This window comes from Bubalus kerabau, chromosome 5 (genome assembly GCF_029407905.1).
Source record: "Bubalus kerabau isolate K-KA32 ecotype Philippines breed swamp buffalo chromosome 5, PCC_UOA_SB_1v2, whole genome shotgun sequence".
Lineage (NCBI taxonomy): Eukaryota > Metazoa > Chordata > Mammalia > Artiodactyla > Bovidae > Bubalus > Bubalus kerabau.
Genome location: NC_073628.1, coordinates 87,793,576 through 87,805,934, shown reverse-complemented (window position 1 = coordinate 87,805,934; position 12,359 = coordinate 87,793,576). Strand labels below are relative to the sequence as shown.

At 40.1% G+C, this 12,359-nt stretch overlaps 1 long non-coding RNA gene across 1 annotated transcript in view; it reads left to right on the top strand.

Moving 5' to 3' along the window:
• Positions 1-12,359, top strand: part of LOC129652964 (uncharacterized) — a 100,080-nt gene that overhangs the window by 80,315 nt on the left and 7,406 nt on the right. The window contains exon 2 of the long non-coding RNA XR_008714874.1: positions 9,798-9,862. This is a non-coding gene — a long non-coding RNA (uncharacterized LOC129652964). The remainder of the gene's footprint in view (positions 1-9,797; positions 9,863-12,359) is intronic.

The following is a 12,359-nucleotide window of genomic DNA, read 5'->3' as shown; positions in this document are numbered from 1 at the left end:
TTTGGGTCGTAGCGGAGCCTTTCTGTTAGTCCTCCATGTGGTCTTTGTCTCGCTGATATTCCCCTCAAATGCATCCCCGGAGTGGCCCTTTTACTCCTTTGGGCAGACTCACTGCTCATGGCCTCCTAACGAGGGTATAGAGCTGCTGCTGCTGAGTGTCCTGGGTCTGATATCTGTGCTTTCTATGTCCTGATCCTTATCCCTCCACTCCTTGTAAACCCCTACAGCAGAACTCCCTGCAACAGTTCCGGGAGAAAAGACTTCCAGAGTGAGTTTAATAATTTGTCAAAGACTCTTTCTCATTGTTTTTCCCACCTTCTGGCTTTGAGAGGCAAGAGAAAAGATATCCCACGGTGCTCACATTTCAACACTGGAGAGAGCCTATAGTAGTATGGGAACGGCCCATTTCCAAACGGAAAGCATCACCAATGAGAAGGTCTGGGTCCATAATCCCTTACCTGAGATCTTTGGAACTCAAGACTTTTCAGATTTTAGGAAGATAACAGAGTGCATAAGTAATATAACATCCCAGCAAGGTCTGGGGACATACCCATAAAAAGATGAGTTACTGTTTCTGTGGTTAAACATGTGAAGATTCACACTAAGGGATATACAAAGACTCCAAAGGGCCTCATCTTCATTCAGAATGAGTTCTGATGCTAAGTGACTCTGCATCTCGCTTATTAAACACAAATAGGACTTCCCTGGGGTCCAGTGGTTGAGAATCCACCTGCCGATGCAAGGGACATGGGTTCGATCCCTGATCTGGGAGGAACCCACATGCCATAGAGCAACTGAGCCCATGCGCCACAACTACTGAGCCTGTGCTCTAGAGTCTGAGAGCGACAACCACTGAAGCCCTTGTGCCTAGAGCTTGTGCTCCACAACAAGAGAAGCCTTCACAACGAGAAGCCCACGCACTGCAACTAGAGAGCAGCTCCCGCTAACCGCAACTAGAGAAAGCCCACGCATAGCATGAAGACCCAGTGCAGCCAAAAATTAATCAATTAATTAAAAAAGCAAATAGACAAGGTTTGGCTGTCAGAGCTTTCTGGACTCTCTAACTGCAGGTATGTGAGTGTGGACCTCCACTCCCAATACCAGGACTCACGAGCCCGTGTGCTGGGCTTGGAGTTCACCTCCACCAGCAGTGTCCCAGTAGACCCTGTTAGCCCTGGAAAGTTTTGAGTCCAACTTTGGCATATTTGAGAGAATAATTCACCCTTATATAATTACCCAAAGTCTGAGAGTCCTCTGAATTTGAATTCTCCAAACAGCCAGTTGCTATCCGTTTTGCTTTTTGATGGCCATTACGGATGTTAACATGAGAGACTTTTCTGCATTCAAATTTGGATTATTATAGAGAACCAAAGATTGGTCATTTTCACCATTTTTTTACTTCACAGCTAGTTTATGAATTCATTTTTATTCAATAAACCCTGTAATTACATGTACTAAATCAGGTACTATTTTAAAGTAGGGACAATTATAACCTGCATTTTACAAATAGGATGAGGTGCTGGAGGGTTAAAGAACTTGGTCAGAGTCACACAAATAGTTAAGTGGCAAAGGAGGAATTAAAACCTACTTTAACTTCAGAGTCTATGGTCTTAACCACTAAACCATAGTTCCCTTTAAATATTGGGCTTATAGTGGGTTAAAACATATTACACACAGGAAGAAAGGCATTTAATTTTTTAACAAGAAATACATGTGATTTGCTTTTTCCAGGGTGTTAAACCATGCCCTAATTTTCCATCTGTGGTCACTTTTCTCTCACCCAAAGTAAGATTCAATATTGTTTTATTCTGAAAGAATTATCAATTAAATATAGAGCTTGTTGCCCCAACAATTATATATCTCAATGGAAGAATCTGAAATTAAGTAATGTTTATAAGGGTAAACTGAATTTTGAGCGCTTAGGAATAATTTACATTATAAAGAACTTCCTTACTCTCTTCTGTGCATGAATAGGCTTAAAATATGGTGATGACTATTATTGTTCCCAATACTATAGTCATTACTTTGAACATACAAAATGCTTTAAAACTGCAAATTAATTATTAATGAGAATATTGCTCTTGAAATTATATTTTTCATAAGGAATATGATTGTTCCGTAGAAAGTAGCACGTCTTATGTTGTCACAATTTGGGGTGAATAAATAAAACTGGCATCTGGCCAAGTCATGAGGCCCTTCAGATCTCCCCTTTTTGTTTCAGGTTGGTTTTATCTAAATGGATTCAGGATACAAGGATCAAAAACTGTCTAACCAATGTTTTGGAGGATCAAATACACTTTGATTAAAAATCTATACTCAAGGGCTTCCCTGGTGGCTCAGTGGTAAAGAATCCATGGGCCACTACAGGAGACACAGATTCGATCCCTGGTCTAGGAAGATCCCACATGCTGCAGAGAGACGAAGCCTGTGTGCCACAACTTCTGAGCTGAAGCCACAACTATCGAAGCCCCGCATGCCTAGAGTCCATGCTAAGCAACAAGAGACGCCTCCACGAGAAGCCTGAGCACCAAACTCGAGAGTAGCCGCTGCTCGCTGCAACTAGAGAAAAGCCCTCACAGCAACGAAGACCCAGCACAGCCAAAAATAAGTAAAATTATATTAAAAAATAAATACTCAGCAAATCCGTCTAATTCTATACATTTTAACTTAATTTATCTTCATTCCTTAGCAACAAATTTTCACTTACCAAAACCCAGTACGGGCTTCCTTAGTGGCTCAGATGGTAAAGAATCTGCCTGTAATGCTGGAGACCCAGGTTTGATCCCTTTGTTGGGAAGATACCCTGGAGAAGGGAATGGCTACCCACTCCCGTATTCTTGCCTGGAGAATTCCACACATGAGGAACCTGGTGAACTACAGTCCATGGGGTCGCAGAGAGTCAGACACACACATAAAACCCACTATTGCCTCTACTAAATTTAGACAAAAAGAGATACGGATACACTGAGGCTAGAACACCTGGAGGCATCTGGATGCCCAAGACACCAGGCATGAGGGAGACAAGAGTTGTCATAGTCTAGCACCTTGGGAAGGGTCAGTGCGACTGAGATTGATTGAGGTAGGAAAAGCACACAGGAGAAATTGTTTTTTCCTTTGGGAGAGCTATCTGCCATAGGTGAGTTTATTATGAATCCATAACGTTCCTTTCATTTCTACTGAGTCAGTGATTTCTTGTCTCATCTAAATTTAAGTCCTAGGCAAAACATTTATTAGAGGGTTATATTGCAGGGAAAAACAGCCCCCAAGTCACAGTGACTTAATATCACAAAGGTCTGTTTCTCACTCAGAAAGTCCACTGTGGGCTGGATGACCCTCTCAGGCGTTTGTCCACATGCTATAGCTTGACAATCAAGGCTGCTCTGGCATCTATGTCATCCCCTCGTGGGTCCTCCTTGACTGTCCGAGTAAGAGAAAAGACAGCTGGAGGATTGAGCACTGCTTCTTCTGAGTTTCAACCTGTAAGAGTGACCTAAAGGAAATCAACCCTGAGTACTCATTGGAAGGACTGATGCTGAAGCTGAAGCTGAAGCTCCAATACTCTGGCCACTTGATGTGAAGAGCTGACTCATTGGAAAAGACTGTGATGCTGAGAAAGATTGAGGGCAGGAGGAGAAGGGGACGACAGAGGATGAGATGGTTGGATGGCATCAGCAACTCAATGGACATGAGTTTGAGTAAACTCCGGGAGATAGTGAAGAACAGGAAAGCCTGGCATGCTGCAGTCCATGGGGTCGCCAAGAGTCAGACATGACTGAGTGACTGAACAACAGCAACAAAAAAGTGACATATTCACAGCCGATCAGACAGAACTAGTCACACGGTTCCACCTAAGAAAGAGTGTGGCCATCAACCCTGTTTCTGCTACACTCGCTGAAATAAGAATCATTATCCAAAAATAACTAGCAATGACAAGTACAAGGAGCTATTTCTCCCTTCCCCTTACGGGGGACTCAAGGAACTGTAGTCATTGTGTGGAATATTTATTTACATGACGACGATGATGATGATGATGATTTGTCAATGACAGTAAGAATAAATAGGCTAAAAGGCAGAGTGTGTACACATCTTGTGGAAAGAGGTCAACAAAGCTTTATTGAACAATAAATGCATGAATGAGGCACTCCACATAACTTCACATGGCATTTCTTACTGCTACTCTTTCCCAGCAGACCCAAGTTACATCACATTGAAAAGGCATGCTATAGAATGTCCTATAAGCCTGAAATAGCTTCTGACTTGCCATAATTCATCTTGATGAGAACTGGATGCTATGGTCTTGCTGCTCTGGTAGCAGTTATGAAACAATAGGAACTCAGTAAATTGCATTTCAGTTTGAGATGTAACGGCTGCTGTTGTGTGCCGTTTACCTAAATCTCTTTCCTAAGAAACAAATTAGTCTTCAGATAAATTTTGCAGGTTAGCCCCCTTAGCCAAGTCTTAGCCAAACCAATCTGTGAGCCACTCTTTGAATACAAAAATGCTCTGACCACCACCAGCCTTTACGCTTGTGGTTGTTTTTCTCCTCCTAGTAATGGGCCTGTGTTAACCACACATTGTCTCTCATCTAGTTTCCCATGCGGTCGACGGCACTCGCCTTGTGAGGTGGTTTGGCCCAGCAACCACTACCCAGATAAAGGCCTGTCTTGCTATTTTGGCTCTGGCCTTCTTAGAACCCACTCATGAATGAGCAAATGGCCCTTGGCTAGACTCCTAAAATTCACTTGTTTTGTGCTGCCTGGACATCTGACTGCAAAGTTGGTGATATGTATTATTAAGTAAATGTGAATTTAACAAAAACGTACTGTGGTTTACGCACAGTTAATCTTATGCTGTGGTTTGAAACAATGTCTGGATTTCTACCGACTCTTTTGAGTTTACATATGAGCTTAGATATTCCCAAGTACAGGGTTCTTTTACTTCTCCAAGTGAAATCTTTTCTGCAGGTTTTGGTTTTCTCCTCGAAGCCTAGTGCCATGCAACAAAAACTGTACACACGCCTGGTCATATTTTCATCTGTGTGCAGGCTGCCCCCTTGGGGTTTGAACATTAGTATTTACTGATTTTTCCTGCCATATATATTTAAATGAAAGAGTTTCCTTTAGATGCAAAAAAGCCTGGAGGTTTGAGGGGGTGTAATTTTTCAATAATGAGCTTAGTATGTGTAAGAAGGTAATGGGCCCTTTTCTACGGACTATTTATAAACTATTGAAGGGGAAAAAAGCACACTCCATTCTTGTCGTTAGGATAAGGCAAACTACACAAGAAGACTCTGTTCATTCAAGTTTAACTGATCTATATCAAAAGACTCAAAATAGATGGAAATCAGTGTTTCAAAAAGACAGCAAGCTAAATAAAAACTGCCCTACAACATTAATCCCAGGTAGTCCTTTTCCCTTTCTTTCTGCAATTTATTATAGTGCTGGCAATAATAAAAGGATCCTGGAAAATGGTGATGGAGAGTTTCCCTTTTTTTTTTTTTTTTTTTGTTATTTGATACTCTCATAATCGCAATCCACTATTTAGACTTTGGCTTCTTGTTTGAAAGTATCTTTGGTTATAAAGCAGATTGCTTTTAACTAGATATAACCTACTTTCTTGATTTTCTAAATGAAGAAAATCATATTTCATCATACTCTTGTATCTTATTTACATACGATGAAGTGCATTAATTATTTTAATAGTATTAAATTTGAGTATCCAGACTGTTAGTTATGGTTTTATAATTGTTAATAGTCCACCTACATGTATTCAATCTTTCTTTTTTCTAGTGCTCATATGTTCATAAGAACGTAGTCCAAATGGTTAAGAGTTAGATAGGTAAGTGGTAAGTGTTTCACACAATGGTACAATATTATGAAGATGCCCCTTAGGGGTGGAGGTAGAGAGTGCAACAAGTTTCGCATTTCGCTCATGATCACAATCACTGATGAGTAAGAAATGGATTTAGTCCTTTTATATCAAGCTGGTGACCAAAAGCTGTGACAATTGCATTCAAAACCCCAATTAATGCTGAGTTTCATTTAACTACAGAGGTGAGGCAGACCAGGGTTTTGCAGTCTTTGACAAGTAACAGACTCAACAGGGAAGGCTTTTTTAAGGCATACACACCCAGATCTCATGTCCAGACCCTCTTGGAGATTTGGATTCAGTAAGTCTGAGGTGGAACCCTGGTGACAGTATTTTGGGAAAAGCCCCCAGATAGTTTAATGAGTACTAAACATTGTGAATTAGTGACCTGTGCCTGTAGCCAGATTTTTAAACCTGACTATGCGGGAAAGGATTTGAGGGAAAAAGGATTAGTTCAGTTCTGGCTCCACACCAAAAAGAACCGGAAGGCTGAAGAATTCCTGATGGTTTTCCTAAACCTCAGAGGTTTAGAGCCGGGAAATCTCTCCTTCCATAAGCCACAAAACCTTGGCAAATGCTTGGTGATTTCCTTGTGGTAGATAAGAGTGGAATGTTCACTCTATTCACACCAGAAACTTTCCTCACTGCGTCATGTTAGAGATGCTGGAGTTCCATCTATCTGGGAGTGCTTCCTGCTGGGCTTGCAGGACCGGGTATCCTTGGAGGGCCTCGCATTTCTCACTGAAGGCAGAGACTACCCCAACTCTTGTTTCTCTATTCTCCTAGAACTCTGGGGATCTAGGCATTCATATCTTGTACCTTCATTCAAAATCTATTTGCATGCCTACTATGTGCCGGGCTTGTTAGATGTGTTATTCTAAATCCGCTTCCCTGAAACATACAGAAATCGATAAAAAGTCTTTTCATTGTTAACTTAAAGTTAACTTCCTGGTTTTATAGAAGCATTTTTGTACCAATTTCCTGTCTTATTCTCTACGAACATCAATGCTTCAGATTTCTTCTGTTAACACAAAAATTCAAAATTCACCCTGATGTTTCCAGAAAACAATCCAAACCATTAAAATTTCTTTATATTTCACCTGGGAAATAGACAGATACTCTAAAATTTACCTTCTGCCTATCAAATGCCTCACACCCCTGGAAGAGAGCTGAACTACAAAATCAAACCATGAAAGGAAATAATAATTTATAGTAATAACATCTTGATGGCAGTTCTAGAAAAGGAAGTTTCAAACTTTTAATAAAAAATTTTAAAAGGATTTTCAAAATAAAGTGTGATGTACTAATTTGTCCTATTATGCAGGCTTTGCAAGTTAAGTCGCTTCTGTTGTGTCCGACCCTGTGCGACCCCATGGACTGTAGCCCGTCAGGCTCTTCTGTCCATGGGATTCTCCAGGCAAGATTACTGGAGTGGATTGCCACGTCCTCCTCCAGGGGATCTTCCCGACCCAGCGATCGAACCCAGACAGGTTCTTTATCACTAGTGCCAACTTGGAAGCCCATTATGCAGGCCACAACTAGCAATTCTTAAGAAAAGGGATCTTGGACTTTATTCCTCCTGAATCTGTTATTCTGTATCCCAACCATTTCCCTCAAATGGGTTATCATAAATAATTACCCAGAATTTGAGGAAAATGTTGGTTCAGTAAAACCATCTTGATTAATCTTCCAAGGAAAAAGAGTTTTGTTTTTTTTTTCTGTATATCTATTCATCTGTCCACATACTTACCTGCCCACCCACTCACCTAGCCTTATCGATCTATTTATCTATCTAACATCTGTCTCTCAATATGTTTTTGGAGGGTCTAATCATATTAAAAATATCCTAAATGATCTTCTTTTACACAAGTATCAGTTAGCACATAACCACAAAGCCTACAAAATATACAACAGCAGTGTAAGAGGAAATGGAGAGGCTCTGCCTTAACGATCCATTGTTATCTCCGGCATCATATTCCCAGACCATCACTTAAAATGCATGTTTAACTGTTTTGCCCAGCAATACAAAGCCTATGGAGACTTTCCTTAACGTCTTCCATAGATGTTAAAGAATTACCCCCTCATCACAAGAAAAGCACTTGAACAAGGAAGGAGAAAGAGCAATAAAAGAAATCAAAAGAACAGTAGTGGCCAGGGCTTGTGAATGAAGCTTCACTGTTTGCGGAACTCATCTTCCATAATCAGAAATCTTTGACTCAGATGTTTCAACATCAAAATGACCTCTGAAGGATATTTTGCTACACAATCAACTGTGTAGTCCTTGTTTAATTTGGCCTCTAGAATATAAGTCAGAAGTGGGGATATTGGAAGCTTTATTTTCTGTGTATTTTTTAGGTAAAGGAGAGCTAGCGCTCTCGTTTCTTCTCTTCTTCCTGGGAACACAGATAAATTACATTTCTGGCTCTCTTGTAGTTAGTTTCGGACCATTTGAGTTCTAGCTAATGGGATGTGAGTGTAAGTGTCAAGTGCCACTCCAGGCTTATACCATTAAAAATTTCCTATGTCTGATCCTACACACTCTCTTTCTATTCTGTTGAGTCAAGGGAGATCATGTATAGACAATTGCACAGGCTTTGGTGGTTAAGATAGAAAAAGCCTTGGTGTCAGAATACCTGCATGGAACAGGGGTTCCATGTCTGACCTCCAACCCCACCAGTCCACAGTACACTACTATGTTAGAAATTAACTTTTTAAAAATTAAGCCAATGTAGTTGGGAATTGGTTCTTTCAATATACATCCTACCTTCCATGGTGCCTTAGGAAAAGGCATACATAAAGCATCATTGAGAATAAGATCCAGCTGCATGTGAAGAAACTCTCAATAATCAGACCTTAGGCAAGATAAACATGATTTCTCTCTTATAGAAACAAAGTTGAGAAGTAAGCAGTCCTGGGCTGATATGCTTACTTTATCAAATCATTAAATTCAGAAGCTTCTCCAGCTCACCTCTACACCCTCCCTGTAGTGTGGCTCTCATTTTCATGGCTCGTTATATCAACCTGAGCGCCAGCAATCACATCCACTTTCCAAACAATAGAAAGGGACAAAGAAGAAAAGGGTCAAAAGAGAGAATGACTATTTTTTTATAAGGGGCTTCTTATAAACGGCCACAAAACACTTCTACTTATATTTTATTGTCCCAAACTTTCACATAGATGGATTTAGCTGCAAACGATGCTGGAAAATGTAGTTTTCATTTTGAGCTGCCATGTACCTAGTAAAAGTTGAGAGTTTTATTGCTAAAGAAAAAAGGAAGAACAGCTGTTGGGATAGATCTCCAAAAATCTTTACTACCTTTAATAAGCACAAGCTTCTTACTGTGAAGGAAGAATTGACTTGCACAAAATGCAATTCTAGATATACATCTGTGTACATATGCATAATTTTTCAATATATTTTAAGAATATGAGGTCCATACAGTTTATCATTTCCACCCTAATCTCAGCACATCAGAATTCCTCTGGAGTCAGCGCGTTAACTATTCTCCAACATTTTGGACAGAAACATAACTGCATCAGACAACAATGGAAGAATGAGGATTCTTTACGTTTGTGTATAAAGATGCATAGGAATGAGTAATTACATGCACATGAAAGTAACAAGCTCTGCAGTTGTTTCAGTTGTTTCAATACCAGCCGTGCTATTGTTGTGATACTGATTTATGGGTAGAAACTCTCTTCTGAGTCTGTTTATGTCTGTACACATGTCTGTTTATGTCTGTACATCTTGTTGTTTGAGGGAACAACAAGAACTTGCTGGCCTCCATTTCTAGATTGCCCACCACTATATTAAATCGTGGAGAAAGTCTGGCAGAACAAATACATATAAAATAGATAACTCTTTAAATCAGATATGCAGGAGACACCTTTTATCATCACATTTCCTTTCTGCGTATTCTACTTTACAGGCACATGACACATACCCCAGATTTCCCCCGGATTTCCTGTGACATCGGTGACACTCTTCCTCCAGGTAACGCTGTGTATTTGGGGGGTTTTTTAAGATTTTTTTTTATGTGGACCATTTTTAAGTTTTTACTGAAATTGTTACAATACTGCTTCTGTTATGTGTTTTGGTTTTTTGGTTGCATGGCATGTGGGATCTTAGCATCCTGACCAGGAATCAAACCTGCACCCCCTGCATTGAAAGGTGAAGTCTTAACTATGCAGGACCACCAGGGAAGTCCCTGTATATTTGGTTTTCAAATCATATCCACTTCTTCCTCATTCCCCATGCACCCATGTATATTCCCAAACTGTATTTTCCCCCTACCTACCTCCTGATGAAACAGAGGAAGAAATGTTTCACACCAAAGATTTGAAGTTTTGTGTACCCTTGCGCATGAGGTGCTGGGAAAGTCCAAAAAGGGACTCCTAGGAAATGAGGACTAATTAACTGCCTGCCAGGTACTGTCCAGATGCTTTACAAAGATCTCTTTAATCCTCCCACTAGCTCTATAGTGAAGGTACATGGTATTATTGTTATCTCTGTTTTTAGTACATGTTTTTAAAACATACTAAGGCTTGGACACATTAAAGTAACTTAGTTGCAGTTACAAAGCTAGGGGCAGCCAGACATCCGGTGCAAATGGTCTGCCCCCAAACCCCACACTAGTAACCACTCTGTCATGCTGCCTCCGCTATGGCCCCTCCCCATACCCTTGACCCCATAGTGCTAATTGCCAATGAAGTACACTTGTGGAGGGCTGCCTGATGTGGAGAAATCTCCCTGAGAAAGCCTACAGTTGAATTATGAAAATAACATAATACTACAAAATGACACGAATATCAGTATCCTACCCATCAGAATACATTAATCTCAAGTCTGAAGCAGCCTCATGACTGCAGAAGAATTACATGTTCCACTCCATGGCTGCTAACATCCTTTTGTGGACCATTTTGCCTTCCTCTGACAGAAGCACTAGTTTGAGGGAAAGGTTTTGTGAACATTTTTCTTCAGCAAATTTTGTCTTGCCGTGAATTAACCACCAACCATGTTCATTTGCGCTCCCTTATTTACTCCCCCGTCTTTTAATTGCAATTACATTCACATGTTCTGGGCATTGCAAGTCGGTTCAGTTAACAAGGAAGAAGGAAACTGATAAAGATATTGTTAATGGATCTCTTTGTGCATAAAAAGAACTCACATCTTCCCTCCCACATGCTGTCCTGAATTCCCCTTTTCCTCCTTCTCAAAGTTTTACTTTTTCTCAGAATGTCTGTGTGTGCCATATGACAGGGATTTTCTGTGGTAATTGCTTTATTCTTCGATAAGAACCTTTACAATAGTGAACTCCTACAACACTTAAGTGTAAATTAGGGCTTTTCCAAGGTAAAAATCGAAACTTTGAATATAAATCTGCACAGTTTTCCCCTCCCCTTGAATGTAATTGTGTGTGTGTGAATTTTAGACTGGGACCAAAAAAAACAAAAACAAAAACAAAAACACATTTTCTCCTTAAAAGAAAAAATCATTCTTTTTCTACATCTATAGTTTCGTGTGTTTGGGTTTACAATACAGGCTCTCAGAGAAGACAGATCATTAACTCATTTCAAAACAGTCAGCTCACCAAGAAAGAGTATATTTCATTTTGTTGTATCCCAAAGTCCCCTGGAATTCTATATAAATGCAATTTTAAAATTCCAAGGCTCTCAGGCTGCCTAACAATGGTCGTGAGCAGGCTGATTACAGGGTAGAGGGTGGCTGAGTCCCCACGTGGCAGGCCTGGACATGAAGAAAAGCAGCACACCTTGGAAGAGGGTCTTCCAAGGAACGATTGTGGTGGCGGTAGCTGCATTTTGCTCACTTGCAATAGCAACAACAAAATGATGCCACAGACGAAAACTGTCACGTCCCACCCACGCCATCTGTCCTGTGCTGTGCACCCACAGCTCCCCTCATTCTACAAATTAATCTTTCACACATTTTTTAACAAAAAAACTGTTAATGTTATAAAAGAAAAAAACAAGGAAAACAGAAAAGGCTGTGTAGAAAATAAATTAAATTTAAATTCGATAGCAGTTATGACTTTTTTTATTGACTATAAGAGCAAACAGTCACATCAAATTGGTGCCACTGGCATATTATTAAAACTACAGGGCACCCTTAATGATCTCTGACAATGACCGCGTGTGTGTTTTTTTAAATATAGCATGCACATTTTGTCCAATTTGGGCTCTTTTTTCCTGTTGCTTTTGTCCTCTTTCTGAGTGGATATTATTCATGAACTGAGTCTTTATTATCTGTTTGGCCATCTGTGTAGCATTGGCCATAGTCCCCTGTATTGTAATTTTGAGTGAAAATAAGGACTATTGGAGATTGCAATACTAAAAATAATAATAATAATATGCTTTAAGAATTCAAAAATAAAAGACTGAAAAGAAAAAATATTTGTGAAGAGGTGAAGTTTGAAGGCATATAGCATGGAGATGGGAGAAAAGCACAAATCAATCCTTTCACCCACCTAGGA